The 21667-nt window shown below is 51.0% G+C and overlaps 1 protein-coding gene across 9 annotated transcripts in view; it reads right to left on the reverse strand.

The window, feature by feature from the left end:
* PRDM2 (PR/SET domain 2) overlaps window positions 1-21667 on the reverse strand; it is a 124344-nt gene that overhangs the window by 13744 nt on the left and 88933 nt on the right. The gene's annotated exons all lie outside the window — the stretch shown is intronic.

The raw sequence follows: 21667 nt of genomic DNA on the forward strand, positions 1-21667 counted from the left end.
CAAAGGTCTGAAACCACTGGCCTTCAGGTGAATGTGGGGGTGCTGGTAGGGAGGCCCGCAGCTAACACTTAGGGGTGGGCAACGCCAGCCCGGCCCCCTCTGTGCTTAGATGGTGTTTTCACTCACTATTCCCTGTAACCACGTGAGAAGGGTTATCGTGGCCTTTCTCTGGCTGAGAAGACGGCACAGAAAAGTTAAGTTACTTGGTCAGGATCACACAGAGAGGTGGCAATAGATGGGAAAGGGGGAAGGAGGGAGGGAGGGAGCCAGGATTCACACAGATCTGACCCCAGAGCTGAAGTAGGCCTGCGGGCACAGATCCTCCTTCCCTCCCACCAGCTCTGAAGGAGGCCACGTGCCCGTGCCGGCTGCTGATTTGGCCACCATGCACCCAAAAGACCAACTGTGCCCCTGCTTCATGGGGCTCTCACGCCAGGACCTGAGGTCTTCAGAGGCCATGATTTCCCCAAACCTGTTTGGCTTGAACTCCGAATACCCAGCATGTGACAGCTCATAACGCAAGCCAGTCGACAGGAAGGCTGGCCCGGCCCGCAGTGACCTCAGCCAAAGGGAGCTGCCAGCGGGGAGATCCCTGCCGTGGTGGCGTCTCCTGCCCTGGCAAGACTAGGAGAGGGGCAGGGGACCCCAGCGGCCATGCCAAGCAGCCCTTCACTCTCTGTGAGGAAACTGAGCCAAGCGAGGAGGTCACTCACGCAAGATCACACAGCAAGTTGTTCTGCAGAAGCAGCGAGGGGACACAAATGGCAAAGAAGGGCAGAAGCCCCAACGGCCTCGGAACGAGGACTGTGGGAGGCGGGTGCCCCTGGGGCGAGACTGAACTCCAGCCCCAGAGAGCTCCATCTGTGCTCAGGTCTCACCCACCCGTCTGCCACCAAGCCCGGCACAAGAGGTGCCTGGACAGTGTTCCCTGAACAAGCAAATGGCAAACCCAGAGGGAGCCCAGATCCTGATGCAGTTCAACCTCCACATGGCTTGAAAACCCAATCCACCCAGAAAGCTAACTTCCCAGAAGGCTTCTCTCACTGCCAAGGCCCCACCCAAACCGTGGGACCAGGTCCCCCACTTTTATGACAATTCTTTGAACCCGACTCTGCAGGCACCACACCTGCAGAGCACAGCCAACAGCCCCAGCCGAGCCCTCTCGGCCCCAGCAGGACAGATGGGGGAGTGGCTCCTCATGCAGACACCTGTCACCGCACTTTGCTCTGGCCACCACCCAGCTCCATCCAGCACGCCCCACACGCCGTCCCGTGTCCCCTCTCACTGAGCAGAAACAGGCTGCTTTCCTCAACAGGAAACAGCTAAGACCAGGAGGGAGGCCGAAAGGAAGCGTGAACAAGACGGATGAACACACACAAAGCAGATTCCCATCTCGGGACAGAAACGGGTTAAGCCTCCCCGGAGGGCCGGATGGAAAAGCTCTTTTAAACGGCAAAACTCTGTAAAAATGCGAAGACTTCATTATTACGGCCATTCCGTCTTTTACAGTTGACACAGGCCAAAGAAAAAGAGACTAAGTCAACTCCAGGGACAAACCCCTTGCATGGTTTGGAGTCGTGGGGACCAAGAGTCTTAATTAGCCGGGTGTGGATCTGCCCTGGTAAACGGGGTTTCTAGATCCTGCTGTCTGGTGCCCATCCCAGGACACTAGACAAGAGGTAGCTACCTTAGGGGGGAAAGCTTGTGGGAGCCCAGGGGGTTCCTGAGCTACCAAGCTGTCTCAACCAGCTCATTTTGGGAGGCCTGGGTTGTGCCACAGGAAAGGCATGGGTGTCCTGTGCCGGAACGGGGCACAGGTCACCAGCGATGACGCAGCCCACGGGGCAAGGGCGCCGTGGACCCGGGGCCTGGAGGCCTCATCCTCAGAGAGTGCAGGGGTCTGGGTGGCAGAGTCTGCTCACGTACCTGCCCCGTCTCCCCGCACTGTCCCGCCATTCCCGAAAGCCCTCACCCTGCATTCTGGCTGACTCAAACAGGCTGGAGTGAGGAGGGCTGGGCCAGTTCATCCTGTTTTACAGACGGGCAAGCAGAGGATGCCCGCAGGTGCTGGAAGACTTGGGACCCAGGCCAGCCGACTCCACTCCGGGCTGCTGGGCTTCCCAGGACTGTGTGCTTCATCTGATGTGTGAACCACTCGTTCACACAGGCTCCCTCCCTGTCGGGGACAGACGCCCGGCCCAGCAACACCGGGGAGGCCCGGGGACTCACAGCCAGGTAGCGGCAGACATGGAATGAAAACCTTCCTAATGTTTCTTCCGTGTAACCGGCATTTCCCCAACCAAGGTTCAGTGGAACAAGTTGCCCCAGATGCCACACGTGTCATTACCACCTGCGTCACGGCGGCCAACGTTTCCGTGCTTGCTGTGTGTCAAGGGCTGTGCCCAATGTTTGACGGGCAGTCACAAACTGAATCTTCACGAGCCCTTTACGAGATGGGTACTGCTCCGTTTTACACACGAGGGCCCAAGGCACAGAGAGGTTCGGCAGCTTGCCCAAGAACGCGCCCCTGGCAAGAGGCAGAGCTGGGATCAAAGCCCAAGCCATTCACCTCCAGAGCATGGGCTCACGAAGCCATACAGGTGTGTCCGTGCGGAATTACTGGGACTTTGATGTGCTCACAGGAGGTATAAACTCCCAAGAGGAGGACGCACGCCATCATGGACTCCAAACTTACTTCCTCTGTCGATCTGGTTAACTAGCTACTGAGTGCCTGCTCTGTGCCAGGTACCGTGGGACACAGTGGAGAGCCAAGCAGACGTGCCCTCTGAAGACACAATGAGAAGTCTGCAAGAGGATGGCTTTGATCCATGTGAAACCTCCGGGAGGGCCTGCTAAAGGGCAGGCGCGTGCGTGCACACACACACACACACACACACACACACACACAAATTTAATTTAGCCTCTTTGAACAGAAATTTCCTAAAATCAGCCATATGAAGAAGTATGTCCTGAATTTAATTTAGTATAATCGGTTGGCAGTCAGGTCTGGGCCTTCGTGGGGAGAGGGCCTTGAGACTTACTAAAGTGTATCAGTATTGCTCAGTCAAGCACCTATTATACACACACACACACACACACACACACACGCACGCAGCCCTGTGCTAGGCCCGGGGGACACAGCAGTAAACCAAACAGACCTCCTCTCTGCCCCCATGGGGCATGTGTCCCAGAAGGGGAAGGTCGTTATTTGCATAACATAGGAATACATAATTACAGAGTGTGAAAAACAGAGGCTACCTGAGCGCTCAGAATAAGGGAACAGACCACAGAAACACTGTGTGTGTGTGTGTGTGTGTGTGTGTGTGTGTGTGCGCGCGCACGCATGCGCACAGTTCCTGTTGACACCCTGAGACTTGGGTATTTTGGGATTTGCTTCTCTTTACCACGTTGCCTCTTGTGTTACTTTACGGGGTAGGGAGGGAGGGAAGACAAAGCAGCATAGGTTGTAGAACTTACTTTACCCCCTGGAAGAAGAGACGGGACTTCCAGAAGAGGGGTTTCTGTCCCTGAAGGCCACTGCTTGGGGAAGCGGGGAGAACTGTTACCACAAGTTCTCACCCCCGAATCTCCCCTGTCCTCTTGTACCTGGGTCTCAAAGCAAGTTTTACACGAGGGAACTGGGGCAGTCTGAAAATCTGAAGAAGACCAGGGCAGGAACTCACCCAGTGTCTCTACCCTGGGGGCTTCTCTGAACTGTGAACAACGGACTTTTGCTTTTCCAAGGCAGCAGATCTGACAGAATGTGAGCAGCCGAGGCCAGTGCCTGCATCTCTGACGGGGTGGCACTTGCCTTGCTGCAGATGGTTTTCAGACAGAAACAGCCCTGGGGAAACAGCAGGAAACCTGGGGATGCCTGTGATGGAGATGCCTCCCCGGATGAGTCAGGGGGCGTCTCCACTTGCCGCGCAAGCCCAGAGACGGTCTGGTCTGTAGCACACGAAGCCGCCCCCGAACCGACCACCGCTGCCGCCATCAGAAGCCACACGGGTCCCCTGCACACCCTTGGCCCAGAACACCTCCAGGCCCTTCCCGATCTCCCCAAGCCTTCAACCCCGGAGCACCCCCAGACTCAGTTCTTGGGCGTCTCCTCTTTACCTACGCTCGCTCTCTCGGGGATTTGCAATCTCGTGGCTTTGAGCATCGTGTGCACTCTGAGGACCCCAGAATTCACATTTCCAGCCGGGCCCCTCCCTCTGAACTTCAAACGGGATACTCGACTACCCCTTCCACAGCTCCCCCTTGATGGTCTGAGAGCATCTCAAACTTCACCTGCCCAAAACTGAACGCCCCGCACACGTGCATCCCACATACTGGCTCCAATTACAGTCTCCCACCTCCTCACTTAAGGGCAAAAAATAAATAAAAATGCACCTGGGTGCTGGAAGCATAGGTGAAAAACGCCTGTCGTCATCCTGAACTTCTCTCCTCCAATCCCCATCCAACCCTCAGCAAATCTCATGGCTCCTCCTTCAAAATATATCCAGAATGCCCCTGCTAGTCATACCTCCCCTGCTACCCTCCGGTCCATCCACCATCACTCCCGAGCTGGGTCACCACACTGGATTCCCAGTCTGCATTTCTACTCTTGGCTCCTTCCAGTTCATCCTCACCAGATGAACAAAGGAGACTCTTTTAAAAGGCAATGCATCCCATATTACCCCTGCCCTCGAAGCCCCCCAATGGCTCCCACTCAAGAGTACAAGGAAAGTCTTTACAGTGCCTGCAATGGCCCCGGGTTACCTCCCCGACCTCATCTCCTATTCCTCTCCCCTCCGCCTTGTTCCCCTCCAGACAACCCGGCCTCCCCAGTGTTCCCTGAGCATTCCAAGGATGCTTCTGCCGCAGGACCTTCGCACTTGCTATCCTTCTGCCAAGTGCTTTTCCTCCCCAGGTCCCCACACTTGCTTCCTCACTTCCGACTCTTTGCCTCAATGTTCCCTTTTCAGCCAGACTTTCTCTGGCCCTCACATTTGCGGTGGTAGCCCCCAATTCTGGCTTCAGATCTCCCTACCCCGCTTTCTCTGTTTTCCTTCCCTCCCCAGCATTCACCGCCTGACATTCTGTGTAGCTCCTTGCTTGTTCACACTCTGTCTCCCCACCAGAACCTGTTTCTTTCACCAGTACAACCCCCAACACTGACCAGCACACACCCCCAGGCGCTGGCCCTACACCCGCTCCCGAGCAGATGGGTAAAGGAACAAACACACAAAGGCCTGAGACCTGCACAGTCCTTCCGACTAAATCACACCCGAAATCACCTGTGAGTTCCGGTTACTATTTCAAGTGGGGCAGGCAGGGGCACCTGGGTGGCTCAGTGGGTTACGTGTCCAAATCTTGGTTTTGGCCCAGGTCATGATCTCACGGTTCGGGGAGTTTGAGCCCCCCCTTTGGGCTCTGCGCTGACAGCATGGAGCCTGCTTGGGATTCACTCTCTCCCTCTCTGTCTGCCCCTCCCCCAGGCTCGCTCTCCCGAAATAAGTATTTTAAAATAGTAAAGAAGTAAATAAAGTGGGGCAAAGAACTTAAGTGACTTATAAAAGCAACCTGAGTGTGAAATCGTCCTTTGCCTTCATGCAAATTTTTCATGGTTTTTCACCCACTGAATGAATGGTAACTGAGTGACAGTTTTTAAGCAAATTACTCTGAGACTTTAGAAGCATTCAACTTGTTTTTCATAAACAGCTCTTACGTTCCCATTTTGTTGGTTTGGGTACTATTTAATTGAGTCATACGAGTACAGTCACAGATACACGTAGCATAAACAGGTTTGGGAACAAATACTACGGACTTCTGGCAGCATTAACTTGACCACCGGGAACAGACATGCACGGGCTCTCCCCGCGAGGGTGTCAGGATGCGATCCACTGGGAATGCGGGGCATCCGTTAACAGGGAGGGCTGACTAAACGGAAACACTGACTAAGCCTCCACTGTCTTTCACTCTATCCACGGTTGGAATTGGAACAGAAGTTCTGAAAGATTCCAGGTAGCGCTGTGCCCGGCAGGCCTGGCACTCTGCAAGATGACCTCACACTATTCCTTAGGCAGCAGTGACCATGCTGGCCTTGAAGACTGCCGTGTGCACACGGGGGACCCCTGTGCTTCCCCTTCGGCCTCGTCAGTGGGATATCCCCCGGCACCTCAAAAGCGAGTGTGTGGGGGAAAGGCCAAGGTGAGTGATGCTGTGGCATAGGCCCAGTTGGGGGAACAGCCTCGTTAAGCACGGCCCCGTCAGGTGCGTGGGACATCGTGAAATCAATCCGTGTTTAAGCTCTAAGAGGAAAGGCTTCGAACAAAAATGAAAACATACGACAATATCTTCCACTGCCGTGTATTTTGGAGGTTCTACAAGTGAGGGACCCTTGAGGAGATGTCCGGTGTCAGGAGGCAGAATTAAAGCTGGTGACACAGGGAGGGTGACCCTATTTTCAGAGCCAAAAATTGGGGGAGAGGGTTTAAAACTGTAAAGGAATTTTTAGATAGTTCTACCCGGGCATCAAGGATGCTAGATCACAGTCTCAGGCAGCCTGTGCGCACTGGTGTAGATCGGAGCAGAAACAATGCCACCAGCGTGGCTGAATGAATGAGCCAGCAGCTGCAACTTCCTTCTGGCCTCTATCGTTTACTGACCGGCTTTCCTTAGACATCTGTAACCCTGAGGACTGTGCCCTGAGGTGGTAACCCTTTAATGCTGGGTGTAATTAACTATCACCAAATAACCAATCCTTTTCTTTCAACCCGATTAAAAAAAAAAAAAATTTAATGTTTATCTATTTTTAAGACAGAGAGGGAGACACAGAGCACGAATAGGGGGCGGGCAGAGAGGAAGACACAGAATCCGAAGCAGGTTCCAGGCTCCGAGCTGTCAGCACAGAGCCCGACGCGAGACTCGAACCCACGAACTCCAAGACCACGACCTGAGCCGAAGTCAGAGGCTTAACCGACTGAGCCACCCAGGCACCCCTCTTTCAACACGATCTTAATTGGTCATTTACTTATCCAATGGACGTTCTCTATTCTGTTGCCAACAATTAATTGCCCCCAAATTCACACTTTAGGCCAAAGAGTCCTAAATTCGGGCCAGATAAGTGAATGGTAGCTCAGACTCTATTATTCCTAGAGACTTTTTTTTCTCCTTCTTATTCCACAAACACTGAGTGGACACCTACACGTGCTAGGTGCTGCATGGGTGCTGGGGACTGGTGACCACACTGGCGGGGGACGCAGCACCCAGACTATACTAGTTAATAGCTAAAGGCCGCCTGTCGCCCTCAGAAAGACACGCTGAGAGCAACAATGGACAAGGCAGAAAACCCTTAACTCCACCATGGCTGACACTTAGAAGCGTCCCTAACTGTAGCGCCATCCTGCTCATCCGTCACGGGATACTCATCAGGATCGAGGAAAAACGTTAACTGATGCGTTCTGAAAACCGAAAACTACCACCTCGAAGATATTGCTAGTAACCAAAAGAAGAGAATTTCAAATGAAAACTGAAAGCAAATTAAGTTAATGAGATGGGGGCGATACCACGGTCACTTGTCCTTTTTAAGACCCAAAGGAGAACTCCTTACTTCTGGGTAAAGACGCATTTGAGAAGCCGATGAAAACAAAAAGAGTTCAAAGACCCACCCCGGAGATGATGGTTTAGTAGGTCTGGAATTTTAAATAAGCCTCCTGGGTTAGGTTTTGATGCAGGTGGTCCGCTAAGTGAACATGCCGGGGTGGGGGACAACCCTAACTAGGGCCCCTTCGCGCACCTGGAAACACCTTGCGGGAACGCAGCTCCTCGAGCTGAAGTTACCAACACACCCGGCCGGGCAAAATACCCCCACCCCTCACCCGAGCAGCTGTCCAACTCAATTCAGGGCATCGCCTTAATAAAACACCTGCTGTCAGCTGGCCCTAATGGGCTGCGTCCGTAATTTTTATAGTTTTTAAAGCACACAGTCGTACTAATCGTGGCGATGAAGTCACTTAAAACAGCACATACTTCAACTACAGTATCTGGCAGCAATTTCCTGAGATGTGTCGAAGTGGCTGGTTCCTGCACCAAAGCAGTTAACGTAGGTTTTCACGAAACCGGCTGGCAAAATTCGATCAAAAGAGCCTCGATATAAACGATAAAGGTAGGAGTATAAGACACCTATGTACTGGTTATTACGGAAATTCTGGAAAGCTTCTGGAGCAAGATCCTGAAACAGAGAGGAAAATCCCTGGCAGGTTCACCAGCCCGTGCACCAAGAAAGGAGATGGGTGAACTCCACGTACTTCCTTCCAGAGTCAACCACCTCCTAGCACTTAGCACTAAACAGAGCATCCACTCAAACATAAAGGACAGGCATCCAGCAAAGAGAAGAAAAGTATCCTGTTTCGGAACGAACGTGCTTCCCCTCGCAGCACACCTCTGCCTTCGCCGAGGAAGCCTGTGCACACGTCACCCGGACGTTCACGTCACTCTCTTCACAAACCATTTCTCTAACTCACATGTTTTCAGGAGCTTGAAAGAAAAACAAAACCCCCCCAAAAAAAGCAGTCTCTATGTGTTTGTTACACCTGACACTCTCCTATTACAAGGTCGCTTGTCCAGCAGCGTCACTTACCAGCAAAGAACCAAGAGCAACGACCAGTTTTAATGAGTAAGCAAATCATGCCAGAAAACCCACGTTCTAATATTAGCACACCTGACACACAAGGGAGGTCCCTGGGTGTTCTCTCAGGGCCCACCATTTCTTTGTTTGCGTATCCTATTAACAGGACCGCTATCTAGCTTCTGTAACCATCGACGATCAACAGAAGCGTATCTGGGGACACGAGGAGGGCAGACAAGATCTATAAATAATGAAAAAGGAGACAGTGAGGAGTACATCCTTCTCAAAAAACCTTCAGGATCCTGAACACCCGGATTATCTGAGGGCATCCCTTTCCACAACCAGTATTAATCGATGCTTACACCTCGAGCCTTCAGGGAAAGGCGAAATTAGGTCTAGCGTAGTTCTTAAAAGCACACAAGTAGCTGATGGGTGAGACCACAGACATCCCTTCCCGCCATGGGAGGCAGACACCAGGCACTCAGCCTGGCCCTCCTTCCCCGAGCACGACCCCACCTCCGAAGCAAGGCTGTGCAGCACCCCAAGCAGGTCCTTCCTCCCCACGCACACACATCTGGAAACCTACTGGCCAGCCATGGCTTGGGAAGGTTTGCAAATAGGAAGACAAGGGGATAAAAGGTGCCACTAGGAAGCAGCAAGGTTTGACTCTCTGAACGAGTCAGTACCCAGATCTGCCCGTTCCCTAACAAAGCCGTGTAGATGGGGGCTGAGCACGGGGCATCACACCAGGCCTACAGCAGAAACCACTCGGTCCTGCCTCCCAAGCACTCACAGAACGCACTAGGACCACGAGGGACCAGGACTCGTGCTCGCCTCCCCCCGGTTTGAGCTCCTCTGCATTAGCTGCTGCTTCCTACCCACACACAGGCAGCTACAAACTAAAGCCACGTCTCCTTCCTGCCTCTTAAAGAGCATTACCACTGAAGGAAGAAGCGGGCAGGTCAAGGGCTTTCACCCCCAGATCTGCGGGTAGGGGCGGGAGGGAGAACACGACTCGTGATGGGCAGATGGAACCACACGGCTGTGGCGTCGGGCAAACCGCGTCAGGAGTCTGGGCCCCGCTTCCCCGTTCGTAAAATGGGAGAACACAGAAGTATTTACTTCACAGACTCGATGCGACGACTACGCGGGAGAATATATGGAAAACCCCCAAGACAGCGGCTAGCAAGCACTTCAAATTATCAGGGATCATTCTTCCACTATTATTTCAGTGGGCTGGAGTTCCTTGGTTAGGTTTTCATGATTTTACAACCAAGCTAACCAAGGTTTTCTTCTGCACCTGGCTTTTAAAAACTGCCACTTGGGCCTTGAAATTCAAAACCAAGAGAAATCAAGTTATGTGGAGAGGCGGTGACAAAATGACAGTCATCTTCGTCCTCGCCCTGATCTGAAAACTGGTTTTCGTGTTTTATAGCTCCTTCTATTTCTGACGGGTGGGAGTGCCTGACGCAGACAGGGAGGAGCTCCGGCCTGGCAGGCGCTCAGCAAAGCATGCTTGCCACCCGACAGCTTTCTCTCCGGGCACGGGCAGCGCAAGCGGACGACGAGGGAACGTTCCAGCTACTGCCACCTGTGCCGCCATAAAACCTACGTGGCAAGTCGGCTTTGAGCGCCAGCCGCAACCTTCCGTCCGATCCCAAGGGACATTCCAGAGGGCACCTTTCGGTAACAGCCGCAGCGGCTAACGTTCTCGAAGCACTTCGCTACGGCAGGCGGCAACCGCGGTCCTCACAGGCTCACCTGCCGTCCGCGCAACCAGCCTCTGCGGTCAGATCATTACTGCCATTTCGCAGAAGGGAAAAGCAGGGCTCCGAGAGCTTAAGTAATTTGTCTGAGGTCACAGGGCTGGTAAGTGACAAAGCCAGGCTTCAAACATTTTATTCAGTCAGTAACTATTTATACTGAGCGGCTGCTACACACCAGGCTCTGTTGCAGATGCTGGAAACGCAGCAGCGAACAACACAAAGGTCCTTCCTCCCAGGTAGAATGTTCACTCTGGGAAGGCAGACGTTTAGTAAACCAAGGTCACAATGCACAAGGTCGGTAGCAATGCACAGAGGAGTTAAGTGGCCCCCAAGACCGGTAGGGCAGAGTGAGAAGATGGAGAGGGCCAAGGGCAGTATTTCCAACTGGATGGTCAGGGAAGGCTTCTGGGAGGAAGGGACAACTGCTCAGCAGCTCCAGGTCCGGAGCCAATCAACACCCTTACCTACGTTCTACTGCCTGAAACGAAATCACAACAAAACCTCAAAAGCCAGCCACGGCTGGCCTACACCACACTGTCCCTCATGGAAGGCCAGAGGCCGTTGGAAAAGTTCTCAACCTTGAATTCCATTCTTGTGTGGCCACGGCCGGCCACCCTGGACCGAAGCTCTACACGGGCCCCCACTGCTACTGTGAGGGTCTCCAGGGAGGCCAGGGCGCCAAGGGCTCCCCGACACCTCGGTGCGCCTCGATGGAGGGAAGGAGCCCGCCCTGGAAGACTTCAAGACTGTTTCTAACATTCTGATGCAAGTTCTAATCTCGTCTGTTCTGGGGAAACCAATATGAACTGATGCTTGTCAGCTGCCATGAAGTAATCCTTTTCCTTTCAAGGCCTTGAAAAGCACGAGCAGTTTCTTCAGGAGCTTCTTCCAAGAGTCGCTCAGGGATCATCACTCAAGTTCCACCCCTTCCACCAGGATGGTTGCTAGGCCGCGGGCTTCCTTAGCGGGGCAGGGCCTTCTGGGGTCTACCACGGGGAGGACTCACCATCACCACCCCCACGGCCAGCAGCTACTGCGTCCTAAGCACACACCTGACCTGCGATACAGTCACCTGCAGGTGAGGCGGCCGAGGCTCGGCCGGCAGCCTGCCCTGCCTCGGTTACCAACGGGTCCCAGGGGAACTGAGACCCAGATCACTAGGGTTCAAGGCCTGTGTTTATTCCCACTGTGCTACACAGCCTCTGCAGCAACCCCCCCCCTTCCCCCCCCCCCCCCCCGCTCTGGGCGATGACATCAGCACCAGTCATTTGGGAGACACGACAGCCGTTGAAAACCCAAGCGGGGAAGGTGAATCGGGCGGTGTCACTGTAGTTAAGGGCATGGAATCAAATGGCCTGTTTGTAGGCGCCCCTTACAGCTACAGCTGTGGGACGTAAACCCAGTGACCATGTCCCTCAGATGTGGTCCATTTCTCTGTAAACAGACATGCTATCTCCCTCAGGTGGTGGGGGAGCTTCAGAGCAGACAAGTGCCACGGGACAGTCAGAACAGGGCCCGGCACGCAAGCTGGGCCAAGGAGCACCCCCAGAGCCCTCTTGGGGCCCACACACAGACAGAGTCCATCAGATCTGCAGCCCGACACCCTCGTGACCCAGACTAGCCATTGAAGATGTTTTCTGAATGGCTGGCCGACTCAAACACTCCAGGAGAACGTGCCTAAATTCACAAGTCCAATAATAGCTTGGTAATAGAAGCCGTATGAAAATGTTCCTGAACTCGAGCTGGGTTGGCAAGGTTTGGATGTGATTATAAAAAGCAAGTGAGAGCAGAATGTTACTGCGAGGAAAATCGAACCCATATGAGTCTCAAATAACTTCATTCCGACAAAGAATGTTAAAATAGTGTATCGGGGACAATTATTAAATACGACAACAAATGCAGCGATCTTAAACTGAAGTTCTTATTTTTAAATTAAAAAATAAAATTGCCCCAACTATATCCTAAGGCCCAAATCCCCTTGTGTTATTAACTTACCTGTGTAACAAACACCGGGTCTTTTTTTTCCAGTGATTCCTATTCAAAGTTTACATTTAGATTTAATGCTAAGACTCGGTAGTTACCCAAGCAGAATTCCAGATTAGGACACAGGTGCCTGTCTAAGCATGGGTACGGAAATGTGCTTAGCGTAAATGTGTTCTGACTCAGGGCATAAATCCATACTTTAAAACCCACCGGAGGGGGCGCCTGGGTGGCTCAGTCGGTTAAGCGTCTGACTTCAGCTCACGTCACGATCTCACGGTTCGTGAGTTCGAGCCCCGTGTCGGGCTTTGTGCTGACATCTCAGAGCCTGGAGCCTGCTTCGAATTCTGGGACTCCCTCTTTCTCTGTCCCTCCCCTGCTCACACACTCTCTCTCAAAAATAAACACTAATGAAAAATTTTTTTTACTTAAAAAAAAAAAAAAAAAAAACACCGTAGCCTTCTCTCATTACTGAAACGCCCCCCTCACTGGGCAGGTCATCACTGTGGTTTCCTGTGGCACATGGTGAGCTGGACACGGGAAGGCACATTTAGGCACTAACTCTTCCCATAAGATATTTACGTTTTCTGGAACATCTGCCTGAATTTTGGGTCACTTTCTATACGAGCCAGACAGCAGCATGGACAAATGCTATTATCCCAACAGTTCAGCAAGTTTACTCTAATAAAAATACTTCCAAAACCCTTTACGTGGCTCACAACAGAGTATAATTTTTCAACTGCAAGTAAATTTAATGCACGGTCATGACAGCTTTTCCCTATTCCTATTCTTAACCCAGAAAGTAAACAAAACCTACACATACCCTCCAGGCTCTTAATCCTATACTTCAGAAATAACTACCCGCAGAAAGTTACGAACAACCCTTTCTTCGGCACTCTTTGCTGAGGTGGGAAGGCAAGCCTGGACCAACTACTATCTTTCTGGGCTAACGCCCCGACAGGTCAAGGTTCTCACGTGACATTTGAGGGAGGACTCCTGATGACCCCCGGGCCTTCTTTAGAACCACCTTCAAAATCAAAGGCTATTATTATAACGAGCTTGGCTTCTGTTAAGCAGATTTTTCATGAGTAAGAAGAATGACCTACAAAGCCAGTCAGAGCTGAAAGGTCCAGGACAGGGAGAAGCGTATCCCGCGGTCAGCATGAAGCTGGACGCGGGTCTCCGAGGGACAGCTCCTGTCTGCAGTCTTGCTGCTCCGGGAAGACTCCGTACCCACAGCGATGGTTCTACTTGTTCACTAAGCCAGAAAGCCCTTAGTAGAGAAGGTATCGAGTCCTGTATTCTACGTTCAGAGGAAATGAAACTTAAAAAAAAAAAAAAAAAAATTACATATAACAGATAACCATAAAAACGATCGACAGGATGGCGTAGCCTGGAGGCAGTTCAAATCCCAACTGGCCACTTGAGAGTGGTGTGGTCTCTGAAGGAAATCACTCCCCCGGGGTCCGTTTCCCCATCCGCACACGATACCAACTTCGAGGTGCTATCGTCAAGTTTGACAGACGCTTAAGCACGGTCCCTCAAACACAGAAAGCACTCGAAAGTCGTCAAGTCCGCAAGGCTCATCAGGTCGTTCCCAAAACCACTTGGGAAAGGAAGCAAGCACAAGGCTGGGAAGGTGGGAGGAAGAGCTGGGGTTGCACCGTGTGGCTGGAGACGGGAAGGGGCTACAGAGTGGGGGACCTGGGCAGCCCCCAAACAGGAGACCGGGCCACGGATGGGCCAATGAGCAGTTTTCCATGTTTCCCTTTGTCACACCCACTCAAACCTCTCTTGTCCCGTCAAACCTTCCCTGACACTGTTTTCATTTTGTCTAAAAAAGAATTTTAACAGTAATATGGAGATCATGACCACCAGCTGGATCTCGCTCCTACTATGTTATTTTTTCTTTATCTCCTAGCACAGCATAAAGGCCCTGCATCTTGTAGGCAAACTCCCAGAAAGAAGGTCAAGAGGCACCAGGAGGGAGGGGACCCAACAGGGGCTGTGACCCTGGAATACTGGCCGAGAAACTGCACACCCAGCCGACCTTCCTCTTCCCGAGGCCGATCGCCTCTTCTTTCCATAACCTACAGCCCAGCCCAGGGCTCAAGACTAGCCCTTTACTCCCCACCTCCCAGGTGACCCCTCCCCACTACTGCCTTCAGAAAAATGGGAAAGACGAGACAGTACCGGCAGGGGAACTGTAAGCTCAGACAGCAACAAGTCAGTGCTCGAGCCACGAAGGGCTACACTAACGGTCTCGTTTTCCCCCACCTCCATTCACTGGTTCTTCAACGCCTGCTGACATTACCTGGGGCTTTAAACGACAGACTACCCAGGCCCCACCCACGGTCTATTTTAAAAAGGTTGGTCGTAGAGCTTTGGAGCCGGTCGTCTGGCATCTCTCTAGGTGAAAAGTCTGAGAGGCGCTGCACGTGAGAGCAGGGCTGTGGCTCCTCGTTGTCGTCCGACAGCCGGGCCTGCTGCCCAACAAGCGTGCCAATCCCCGCCAGGTCCCCTCCAGCCACCCCCACCTCCCAAGTCTCTCAGGCCACCCGATCGCTGTCTACACTCTACGACACACTCCTCAACAGTGCTTTCCGGGGACAGTCTCTGAAGGAGGAGATTCCCGAAGGGGGAGCAGCGGGCTGCTGCCACCCGGTAGGGAAGAGGCCACAGGCTAGTGGGTCTCCTAAACAAGGACAAGTGGCAAACCACTTCCTCTAACCATCAGCCCGGTCTTTAAAATGCCACCTCGGTTGGGGCGCCTGGGTGGCTCAGTCAGTTAAGCATCCGACTTCGGCTCAGGTCATGATCTCGCGGTCCGTGGGTTCGAGCCCCGCGTCGGGCTCTGTGCGGACGGCTCGGAGCCTGGAGCCTGGAGCCTGGAGCCTGCTTCGGATTCTGGGTCTCCCTCTCTCTGCTCCTCCCTGGCTCATGCCCTGTCTCTCTCTCTCAAAAATAAAACATTAAATTTTTTTTAAATAAATAAATGTGGCCTTGGCATCCAAGTCCGCCTTTCTCTCACCCACCTGCACTCCACTCTCCTCTCGAGGTCAACGTCTATGCTTTATGGATAAAGTCGGTCCATTCGAAGGTTTGGTATCAAATCAAAATCCACCTGAGTAGCAGACGCAGAAACTGAGCTACAGTTTTACTAAAGTCACTTTCACCAAGTAGTAAAAGGCTGCAGCCAGCTAGACATCCATCCTCAAATATGCAGTTAGAGGGATCTTCTTGAGCACCCAGCCTTTGGAAAGCTGTGACAAAGTGACATTTTCCATAGGAAGTATAAACAGGGGGGAACGGCCAAACAAATGTAAAGTTCCACCAGGGCCAGGATTTTTAATCCGCTGATGTAACCAGGGACCTCAACACAGCCTGCTATACAGTAGGTGCTCAATAAACCGTGATTCTGTAGAACATCTGACTAGAAAGCACCTGCAGCAACCAGGTTAAAGCAGCCAGCCCAGAGAGGGGTTTGTGATCACAGCGAGAGGTGCTGCACAAGAGCAAAAACATAAGCCTTCTGAATGTTTTAAAACGTTGCACTCCACGAAGAGTAAAAGCGACCAGACTCTCGGGCGGCTCGTTCCTGGCGGGGTGGGAGCTACAGGGCTTCCTGGGGACTCCTCCCCTGAGTAACTGTCCGTGTGCCTGTCGCGCTCCAGCACTGCTGTCAGCACCGGGGGCCCAAGGAGACAGACCCAGTCCCGCTCTTTTCAGTCTGGTGAGACAGCCTGTGAGCATCCATACCCAATTAAAAAAAAAAAAAAAAAGACCTCCTTCTGGAAGGAAGGCTCAGAGACCATCTCATCCATGACCCACTTGGGCACATTGGGAACTGAGATTTGGAGGGTAAAAGAACCTGCCCGCTGGGAGGGACGCGGAGGGCACCTGTTAGACGCCTGTTAACTGGCACGTGGGGGGAGGGACGAACGAGGAGCACAGGACGGAAACCCGCTTCTCCTTCCCAGGGCAGCGCTTGATCTCACAAGGCCCGGCTCCTGCACGGGACACTGGGCGAGTTCGGCGCCCAGTTTAGCGGAACATTTAAAACAAGGGGACACCGAGAGCTATCGCAAAGCTCCCTCAGCACCCCTCTCCCCCCGCCCCTCCCCCACACATGCCTCCTCGCCCCTGGGTTTTTGCAACATAGGAGTATCCTCGGCCAGAGGTGGGACCGTCTGGCCAAGGCAGGCCGCTCGCGCCTTCAGCTTCACTGCCTTTGCCTCGGATGCAAGAACACGCAGAGACAGGAAGAAGGCACGACAATAGCAAGTGCTGCCGTGGAGGGCTTGATGAAACTGCTGATCTTCAATCAATCAAAAACAAACAAACAAAACAGCAATTCCATATCAAACTTAATACAAATGTTACAGCCTGTTTCCTTCTTCCAGGGATTCAGAAAAATAAAAACCCCCAAACTAGCGTGAACAGTTACCAAGCAGAGAGGAAGCGGAGACCCCACGTAGGAAATTCTTTATTTCCCTCTTGGCAAAAGGAGTTCACAAGGTTATTTCTCAGCACCACGGTCCCGACTGCGCGTCCACCCTCTAGACGGGATGGGAGTTTAACGTTCAGTGACTGCCAAACAGGAGCAAGGGAAGAGAGGTGGTCCGGGCGGGCTGTGCCCGCCGCACTTCTGCACAGCGCACCTCCCGCCCCTTCGGCCTCCTCCCTCACTGCTCCCCAGGATGTACAAAAGCAGTCCTTTCACGAGGGTTTAGAAAGTGGTTTTATTGGTTACAATGATATAAAACGTATCGCTTCAATTCCCTCTAGTTATTAAGTGCTCGCTGGTAACAGCATAAACGCCCTCTTTATACAGCTGACAAGCTCAATGATTTATTTCACGCCAGAAGGGGAAAAATAGCGAATGGCATGCCTGTCTGTAATGACCCTCTCCCTCTCTCTGTCTCTGTCTCTCTCTCTCTCTCAAGGCTACATCGGTTAAAGTCAACGGACAACCCCTTTTGTACGCCAAATTGTAAATTTTAATGTTTGTGTTAGAATAGTCTTTTATATCACTCTCCAACAAGAACAATAAAACAACTCACAGCAAACTTCAATACAAGAACACTCTCCAGATTAACAACGCGAACAGAAATGTAAAACGTAAATCATATATAATACAATTGAAGTGTCCGAAACAATTTAAATAATTTTAAATATTTTATTTTTAAACTGCTACAAATGCTTTACACAACATTTCAACACAAAGTCCCCATAACAGAAATGTAACAAAACGGGAATGGTCGTGAGAGGGTTGAAGTGGCACAAAGTCACCGAACAAGCATCAAACTACACATTTTCAGAGGTAGATTACTTTTAAAGTTGAGAACAAAAATCAACATGAATAAAACCAAGCCATTTTCCACCAACTCAGTCATTAAGAAGGGAGGCATAGAATGCACGGAGAAATGACACTTACATCCTCTGGAAGAGGCCAATCTGTGTGGGTTTTTTGCTCTTAGAGACCGAAGTGTAAACCCTGGCATGTATGAATTCATTTATACTTACGTGTAGATATGCATCCTGGGCACGGACATATTGCTACGCAGTGTCCGATAATATAATGGTTATGAATTAGTGCCAGATAATCAACCGAGAGGACAAGGTCCATTTGGATATATAAACATGATGCTGGATAAAGCATTTTTTAAAAAGTCCATATCCAATCCTGATCTGGTTTTCTCTCCATTATGCTGGCAATCGGCTTGTGATATATATTTAAACAAAAAAAAAAAAAAAAAGGCTTGAAAGACGCTAAGTGCCTCTCCGTACAGAACTCATTTAAAAGAAAGGCATAAAGAGCTGGTGTGTGACCAAAACGTTTTAGAATGAGTGCATCAGAATTCGTCATCCCTGAAATCTACAAAAACTTCTCCTAAAACTGAACTTGCTTTGCAAGGTAAGAAGTTCAAATCGCTCCTTTCTCTGCTGCGTGCCAAGCGCCAGGGCTGCACTTAGATCCGAGCCCCCAGTGCCATGGCGACGTGCCCTCCTCCTTGTAGCCCCATCACCCAGGAGCCAGGCACACGCCAGGAGCCGGGCTCCAGCGAAGCAGGAGACCCTGACCCTAAGCCGGGCAACAAGAAGCCTGACGACAATCAGTTGTGTGTTAGGATTTGCGAGACAGCTTCAACTTGGCCTCGCAAGCTTGGCAGATTTCGTATCCTTTGCTGTAGTGCTTATCCTAAGTTGAGCATGTAATGTCTTTATTTAGCCAATTAAAGTTTGTTTTGTTTGGGGGCTTTTCTACAGGAAGTTCCTAGAAAACAAGAAAACTGAAGATAAATGCCAACGCAACGTAACCCAGTATGAACTGACCACGTTCAGGAAAAGACAAGCAGACCATTCAACAGATGTTACCATGACAGCAAAAGAACACCTCTGAAGGTATACAGGAACCTGGGCATCCTACGCAAAAAAGGCTGGAAGGGACCACAAGCAGGTCTCTTTGGACTGGTGTATGGCAGAGGTGGGCATGTAAAAAAAATTACCATCACTGTAGTTTTTAAATCAATTCATGGCAAATGGGAAAACTTGGTCTGTTATTTCAGTTTGCCTTTTCACCTTTTAGTGTTCAATGGGAACATAGTACTTTTTAGAAGCTGCTCTAAAAGGAGCATTAAAAAAATGTAAAAACACCATGAAATTTACAAAGACTGAAGAGGGGTAGATAGGAGAGAACGCATCTCTCTCCTCGTCTTTCTGTCTTACGCCAGGTGGAAATGAGCCCTCAGCGACAGATGGAACTTCGGTCCCATAGGACGCAGAGGGGTTCCGGCTGCTAACTGAGGAAGGGGAGCCCAACACAGGGTTCACTGGGCTTAAAGGTGTGACAGGACAACCTAAAGACGGGTGGCATGCCTGGTGCCCTCTGCTGCTCTGTCCTAAGAGGAGGATTCGGAACACAGGTCTTTCTGACACCCTGATTGGCACAATGTCTTGTGCTCCAGGAAATGACCGACTGGCAAGTTCTGCTGAACCCTCAGCACTGAATGGGAAACTCTGGCTTCACTCACATGGCTTCAAAAACCTGTGGAATCCTCAACTGGCATTCAAATGTAAAATGTCTGAGTGCTGGAGACTAGCTCTTCATCAGTCTGTTTTAACGAAACACTCAGGAAAACATGTGCTGCCAGTTCCGTGAGGTCCTTGAATACGCGAGGGGCTAACGCTGAAAACAAAGTCAAAGCAAATATTTCTAAATATGCGCCATGAAACCATCCCTGAATAAAATTTACAAACAGGAACATATTGAGAAAGGACAGAGACTACAGATTAAAACAGCTCCTTTCCAGTGTGACACGTCCAACCTGCGAGGATGATGAGGCTGGCTTTCCAAGAGCCCTGGGCTGGCCAGTGATGACCCACCACCTTCCCCAGGCCAGAGCTCAGGAATCCCGGTTTCATACCTAATGCACCTTGTATAAGGCGCTAAGAAGAATAAACTCTCTGAGGAAATGCCCACTCTTGTGTCCAGATGAGTTTAAGTATGATGTCCGACTGAACATTTGGTTTTTACGTCCCCAAGATACTTCACAAGTTTATGGTCACTTGTAAGCAGCTCCCTGCGTGAGACACACATCCTTCAGATGTGCCCACGATACAGTCCCAGCGACTCCTGCAAACAGGGAGGCCTGCTGCTACTATCTGCCTGTCAGAAACAATAGCCATGTTTGCTTAACAGACTCTTCCGTGTTTCCTTTTAGGCTCAATCCAGTCCAGCAACGTAACCCTCTGTTAACTATCAAATAAAGCAAAATAATGAAAATTAACCGGAGCAAAGGAGAGAGACACAATTTTATTAGGCACTTTGGTCCTTTGCACTGTTAAGGGTTCTTCAAAAAAGCACTGGAGGAGGAAGAGCTAAGGGAATGAACCTCCTAACTGTATGGTTACTCAGAGAGTTTCTCTTTATAGTACTTTGATTTTTCATAACCTCACTCTTGAATTGTAGAAACAGGAACCAGTACAAAAATGAGTGATTCTTTTAGGTAATATTGCAGACAAACAGGGATGCACATAGTACATTCTAAAGCATCAACCACCTGGGAGATGTTTTTTCGGTACAGTCAGTGAACATGATGGCATTTTCTGGTTCTCTAACCTTAAAAAAAAAAAAAAAAAAAAAAAAAAAAAAAACTCGGCTTAAGAACACCCTGTTGTTGTGGAACTTCCAGAACACAGAATGAGCACAAACAGGTACGCTGTTAAACTGCTACAGGCAGGCAGCTTGAACAGCCGATAAACAGGTGCGTATTTTCACCAGGGCGAAGCTCCAAGACGCTACACACAGGCCTGTGCCGTGGCCAGAGACCAGATGCTGAACTGGAACTATCACAACTGATCATTCAGTTCACTTACGAAAATCGCTTTTTGAAATGGAACCCTTCACTCCTACAGTAAACCATTCCAATCAGCCTCTGGCTAATGACCCTTCTCCACCTCTTTCTTCAGCCACCACGTAAGGCACACCAGCCCCAAGAACTCCACCTCATCACCTGCGCGCTGGTAACAGCACCTCTGAGTCTCCGAAACGGCAGACACGCCCCAGAATTCACTCTAATGGTTTGCCTGAAACACCGAAGAGCTTCAGACACTGAAAGTGATCGCCAAGAAAGCCTAGAGCCCAGCAGCTCACCCTGAAAGGACAAGCTTTTAGAGTGTCTTACAGAAATTCTGAGGTGGAGCACTTCACACGGGATTCACCTGTAGGCATTATGCAGGAAACTCCTATCAACTCGGGTTACTTGAGTAACTTGGAAAGTCTGAGAAGCCAATATAACAAGTTGAACTACTGCCCTGTGTTTTTATGTGTCGCTGAGGACAGTCTTAATACGGGGAGGACACGGAATAAAACTGTGAAACCACCTCCCACCTAAGACGAACTCTTACACCGTCGCTGGGGGAACGAAGGCGCTGACCCACGGGGCTGACCTGCCCTGGGCTGCCACACCGGCCCGAGGGAACTGCCCGGCTCCGCACGGCTCTCAGCGCCCCCTCCTCTCCTTTCTTCAGAATCTGGCCTGTTTCATTATCCTGTACCTGGTGGCGGGGCACGGGTCGGGGGACGTAAGGCATCTTAAAAAGGAATATGGTGTCGTGGTTTGTTCCATAACCGATCTGAAGCAAGTTTTTCAAATTAAAACACAATAAAAAGAAGACATGATAATAGAAGCATCCTCAGTGACTGTAACTAGGCTCCAGTCACAGAAAGAGTCAACAAGATTGCAGTGTGGTTTCAACGAACTCAATGATCTACCTTAACTCTAAGCAATGATCTATGATCCGGAAT

The sequence above is a fragment of the Neofelis nebulosa genome, chromosome 2 (assembly GCF_028018385.1).
Source record: "Neofelis nebulosa isolate mNeoNeb1 chromosome 2, mNeoNeb1.pri, whole genome shotgun sequence".
NCBI classification, from domain to species: Eukaryota; Metazoa; Chordata; class Mammalia; order Carnivora; family Felidae; genus Neofelis; species Neofelis nebulosa.